Source organism: Sciurus carolinensis, chromosome 18 (genome assembly GCF_902686445.1).
Source record: "Sciurus carolinensis chromosome 18, mSciCar1.2, whole genome shotgun sequence".
Taxonomy (NCBI): domain Eukaryota; kingdom Metazoa; phylum Chordata; class Mammalia; order Rodentia; family Sciuridae; genus Sciurus; species Sciurus carolinensis.
In genome coordinates, this window is record NC_062230.1 from 31,119,799 (window position 1) to 31,126,271 (window position 6,473).

Consider the following 6,473-nt stretch of genomic DNA (forward strand, 5'->3'; position numbering starts at 1 on the left):
ACCTGCCCTGGTCACAACCCCCATGCAGTGTGCATGGAGATCAGTTAGATTAGACGGCGAGCACCTTGAAGAGAGGGACCATACCTTGTTCACTCTAATTCTGGGGCACTCAGCACAATATAGGTCAATAAGCACCAGTCAGACAAAACCTTGGAGCTTCATTAATTTTCTTAATAGAATGTAAGGTGCCCAAAGAAGAAGCATATCTGCTCGTTCAGTGTTGAATCCCTTCTGCTTGGCAGGTTGAATGAATGAATGAATGAATGAATGAATGAATGAATGAATGAGCTGAGGAGGAAGAGAGGATCTTGCTTTTCAGTGTAATGGAATGGTACACCAGCTGGCAACTGGACCCACACAGAGGAGGCGCCACTCCCTGCCCAGAGCTGTCGGTGACTTGTCTGATGTGCCCTCTTTGTGGGCACACACTCGGCAACAGGCCCTCCTCCAGTGCTCCTGCCTTGATGGATCATCTTCTTTGTGATAAACAGGAAGGGAAATCATTATGGCACAAGTGCCTTGTCATTGCACATGCCTGTGCCTTTGATGGATGTTCTCCATTTATGGAGTCGTTGGCGGAAACCTAGAGGAGATGATTGCTATCCAGCCTTAACCTGGGGCAAGTTCATCATTAAACAACTCCTGTGATTTTTCACTGCTGTGCATTCATCTTTTTCTCACAGGGCTGAGAAAGAACAGAGTTTTTGTGACTTCAAGACGGAGAGAGCTGCCGCTAATTGCTCTTTTTATCATCTGTAGGAGGTAGATAAGCGGGATGGCCATCTGATGGACAGGCGTGTGGAACTGCAGGAACCTTTAAATGCTTTGGGTGGGAGAGTGTGGCATGAGGTAGCAGAGTCGATACATATTCAATAAACCAGTAACGTGCATCCTGAGCGCCCACCTGGGGAATCACATGCATTTTATGCGCCGGGAGACATGTGTAGGATACAAAGTTCTGAAGGGTGTTGTTTGGAATAACTTGGACTCTGAACAGATGACGATTTTTCTTTGTTACAACATGGAATATCTGCACATTAGAAATGCAATTTAATGAAACAGAACCACAGATGATGCTTCTATACATAAGGCTGAGTAGAGAAATAATATATAAAAAGATCATTCAGTACAATCCTGTTCATATGAAATTCAAAAACAGGATGGAATATACCATTTGGGTATGCACATAAAGGAAGAAAAGTTACAAAGATAAGAAAATAAAATGAAGACCATGCAAGTTAAAATAGTGATCATGTCTGGGGGAGAGAGGGATCTCGTGGTCAGGGAATATTAGCTGTATTCTATTTCTATCCCTAAGTGATGATTACAAGGATGTTCATTTTATAAACTACTAGCTAAACTGTGCCATTATGCAGTTTTCTGCATATCCATTTTTTTTCAATAAAATGTGTTTTTAAAATTCAGCATCCTAAAGACAGACCATAAATATTAAACTGCAGTGTATCTGAGCATTAGGACCAGTGTTTGCCAAACTTGGAAGATCCTAAAAACAACCTCTGGTTTTTGTTTAATATGCCTATTTTCAAGTCCCTGGTGATTTGGACTTCATGGGTTAGAGACTAATATGATTCTTTGGATAGAAAAGTTTTTGGGAAAATGGTTTAGAGCATTTTTTTTCTTGCATTGGAATAACCTGGGAAGCTTTAAAAATGACTCATGCCTAGATCCTGCCCTTGGAGCATCTGATTTAGTTTGTCTGGGGTACAGCCTGGGCATTTGGATCTTTAAAATCCGCCCCCCCCCAAACCCAGTTGACTCTAATACTCAGTTCAGTTGGGAACCACGGTTTAGGTTAGTGCTTCCTAAATTGTAATGTGCATTTGAATTACCTGAGGATCCTGTTAACAGGCAGGTCTGATTCTGTGGGGCTGGGACAGGACCTAAGATTCTACATTTCTCACAGTTTCCCAAGGGATTCGGATGCTATTGCTGTGAAGCAAAGTTTGAATAGGGGAGGTTGAGTGCCTTGGGAATCAGACTGGAGTTTGAGTCCCAACTCTGACACTTTGTCACTATTCCCAGGGGCAGTAACTAAGCCTCTCTGAGCCTCAGTGTGTATATCTATACATTGGCAGTAATGATAATAGTCCCAACCCTCTGGGTGAGTGTGAGGATCCAGGCAGTCAAGTCAGGTAACACTAGAGCATCAAGCAGGGGCATCTCAGGAAAGGCCTCCTCCCACTGTGGTCCATGCTGTGCTGAAGAGCTTATGCCCTGGAGCTGCCAGGGGAGGGCACGTTGCTCCATTAGTGTACACACACACACACACACACACACACACACACACATGGGTGCATACACTTGGACACCTGCACATAAAGGTGGTCCTTGACTTATGATGGGTTACTTCTCAATAGGCTCATGATAGGTTGAAAATATCACAGGCCAACAATGCACTTAACAGACCTGATCTGCCACACATTACAGCTTAGTCCAACATGCCTTAAACATGTTCAAAACACTTAGCTTGGTCTATCATCAGGCATCACAAGAGCGTATATATAGCATTGTTTATCACTAACCCAGGAAAAGATTGAAATCCAAAATTCAAAGTAGTTTCTACTGAATGCATGTCACTTTTGAGTCATCATAAAGTTGAAAAAGTTGCATCAAACCATCATAAGACAGGGACCATCTGCTTGTGTGTATATGCTCGCGCGCGCGCGCGCGCGCGCGTGTGTGTGTGTGTGTGTGTGAATAGTAAGTGCTCAACGAGACTGGTAATCAAATGAATATATTACAGCCAGAAGACAAACAGGCAAACTTAGACGTATACATACCTGCATGCACACATACATACAAATACACACATGTATATATACATATATATATATATATATGTCCACATACGTGCCTGCTTGTTGTCTCTCCCCAGTCATAAACAAATGCACAGATAGGTAACATATAGAACAGTACATGTACCTAACGTGCATATATAATGATATGTGGGTGCTTACGTGTGTGCTCACCTGTACGTGTTTTTGCTCATCTGCCGTCTGCCTGCCCAGCTATAATTCATCTGTTTATTCAACTCATCTTGCTGTGCACCTGCTGTATTCCAGGCACTTCTCTAGTCCCTGGGGACACATCCAAGAACAAAAGAGATGAAACATCCCTGTCTCCATGGAGCTTACATTCTAGTGCGAGGGACAGGGAGAGAGAATAAGTGAAATGGCATTGTCCTAAAGTCACACGGGATGTAAGAAGGCGATGTGGGCTAAGCAGGAAGCAGCAGAGTGAAGGAAGGACGTTGCAGGGTGGGTGTTCTGCCTCAGGTAGGGCTGCCAGGGGAGGCCTCACTGAGCACAGGGCATTGGAAGAGCTGGAAGAGGAAAGGATGGTGGGCTGATATCTAGGGAAGGAGCTCTCCAGGCACAGGGGTTTGGGGAAAGGCCTGGAGGCAGCAGGAGAAGGCTCGATGTGTTCAGGGAGGAAGGAGGAGGCCAGAGCAGCCGAGGGAGAGTGACAGGGAAGGGCAGGAGGTGACGTCAGAGTGGCTCTTCCTCTAAGGAGAGAGGGAGCCAGTGGAGAGGGGGCGGAGTGCAACAGGATCCACCTTATGTTTTTAACGGAGTGGGTCTTGTGTGTTGAGAAGACTCCAGAGGGACAGGATAGACTAGCCGGGAGGTCATAGCATCCATTCCACTAGCCCAGGAGAGGAGCAGAGGGGCAAACCAGAGCCGCTGTGTGCCCTTGAGCAGGTCGGGCTTGGCGCATGGAGGGGATGCTCACATGAACGGGATGGGAATTGCACTCTGAGGACCTGGCCACACACAGCTGTACACAGTGGCCCTGTAAGAAGTGGCAGAGACGTCACTTTGCTCCGTCCTCTATTCCCAGTGTGCAGGTAGCGTGCAGCATGGAGTGGTACTCAATGGAAATGTGGTGTGTGGCTGGCCTGCCGGCGCCGGCCTCCTGTGTGCTTGGAAACGCAGATGAACCAAGTGACTCAGTGAAGGCTGAAGAGTGTTTTGGCAGATTTGCAAATGTCTCCATTTTTCTTTGATGGCCAGCTTGAGTGCCCCGGTATGAAAACCCCTTTGCACTTCAAAACACTATCATTTTATGTCATTGGGTGTCAACCAGCTTTTAACAGCATTCTTCGCAGAGAAGAAGGAGGAAATAAACTTTATTATACTTTGTCACCCCTCCTCCCCAGTATCACAGCTGAGTCACCTCTCACTCACTGATCTGTTCTGGCTGCAATTAAAGTTAAATCGCCTTTGGGACCAGAACAGTCTCATCTTTATTTACAGGACCTGCAAATCAAGCAGCTCCTCCTAATTTTAACAGTTCCTTCAGTGGCAAAAAAAAAAAAAAAAAAAAAAAGAAATCTCTTTTTCAAAGGAACAGGTGGGGAAGTGATAAAGAATGTTCACAGAACCTTTTTCCTCTGGGGATAGAATGGAGACTGACCAATTTGTGCCAATTTGTGCCGTGACGATAGACTCCCCACATACTCTGGGTTCAAACTCAGCAGCTGCCTCTTGTTAGCTGCATGACCTTGAACAGGTCATGGAAACTTGCTGAGCCTCAGTTACCAATAAAATGAAGAGGTACCACTGTCTGGTTGACCATTCAAGAGGACTGTGAGAAACAAGGAATCACATGTGAGAAAGTTCTTGCATTTTTGGTAGCAGTGAGAGGGACTGCAGTACGTGAAATCAGTGATTGATGTATTATTTTAGTTTTCAAGGACATTGCATATTTTGTCCGAAATCCTCATTGTGCATTATTAGGCTAGCAATACCTTTACTTTCATGCCTTATAGGCTCCTTCTCCATTTCCATCGAAGCCATTTAGGAAACACTTCCCATGTGCTGGGCACTGCGTCTTCTAGTTGCAAACCTTGAAGGAGCTTGTAAGCTTGTGGGAGAGGCCAGGAAGAAAAAGATCACATGTGTAGCTGTGTGATGGTCACTCTGCTACGTTCTAGGAAGGGGAAGTGTTGGGAGCGGTGGGGACCAAAAGGTCAGGGTGACCTCCCTTGAAGAGGTGGTGTTGAACGAGGATGGCTGGAGTTAGCCTGATGGTGGATGGAATAGTCTTCCAGATGGGCGGAATGGCATGGGACTGGGGGAAGAACAGAGGGCTGATGTGGTGGGAAAGCAGCAAGTGTGAAGACAAGTGAACGACACGGAAAGCTAGACAAGCGTAGCTAGCAGCGGGCAAGCTCTGGGGTTCGGCCAGGAGCGAAGGGGGATTGGAAAATAAAGATTGACAGACACAGATCTTGAAGATTAGGCTGGGGTCAGGTGGAGCCTGCTGTCTGATGGAGATGCAGGTCTAAAGAGTTCTCTATGCATATATGTCTCATTATCAGGTTAAAGACTATGCAAGCTTTATTCTTTGTATTCAGGAAAGTTGCAGAAACTAGGACATCTATGTAGCTTTCCTGCAGTAGCAATCCATAGTTGCAAAGTGCAACGTTAGGAGCTTAGTGTGACTCTCAAGGTCCATTGTTAAAAGTTGCTATGAGGCAGGCAGGAACCCGAGAAGTGGAGCTGGTGAAACATTGTGGTTGTCTAGCATAAGCATTCCTTTCTTCCCGGGAGCTGTGTGCCTGAAATCAAGGTCAGAGCTGATAGGACTCTTGCACAGAGCCTTCTCACGCAGGGTATTGCCACAGTAGCTAAGCATCCTGTGCCTTTGCACAGAAACATTCCCAGGAACCAGGCAGGCCACAGCCATGAGGTCATCAGAGACTCCCCGATCTCAATAACTGCTCTCCCATCCTCCATCACCGCTCCCAACAGACGAGAGAGAGAGATCAGGTAGGCAGATAACCTGTCAGAATGGTGGTGAATTAACGTAGCTTTTGACAAGAGGGGCAGTCCAGAGTCCCACAGCAATAACACAGGATCATGCTTCACCCAAAGGAAGCAAGCAGATGGGACACTATTGAACAAGGTGGATTCTGCTTTACTGGGATCATCAGAGACGACTTCTCTAGAAGGTGCAGGCTAGTATGGATCTTAAATCAGTTCTCTAACTTAGAACTTGATGTATGCCCAAAGGTCACCCTCTGAGAGGTTAGAGAGAGAAGTTGTTCCTTGCTCTTCTGACTCTAGAAGGAGAGTTGGGGGGAACAAAGACAGCTTCCTGTCAGTACTGTGCTGGGCTCCTCTCCTGGGTGAACAGAACCTGGCACAGAATCCCAGAGCCACAGTGCACCCCTTCAGCAATATTCTTTGGATGACAGTTCTCTTTGGAAATCCCTATCAATCAATCACCCGATGACATTATTCCAATAAATAGAAAACCCCTTAGCTAGACCCCTTTAGACAGAAGGCTCTGCCTCCAGGCGACTGGTGGCCTCCCAGGAGTTATCTGGAAAAGCTCATTACCAAGCCCAGACAATCACATTTACATTGCTAATTGAAGAAGAAAGCCACAGCAAGCACTAGAGTGAGAATTATTGAACAATATCAAGGAAAAACTTCAGAGTTCCC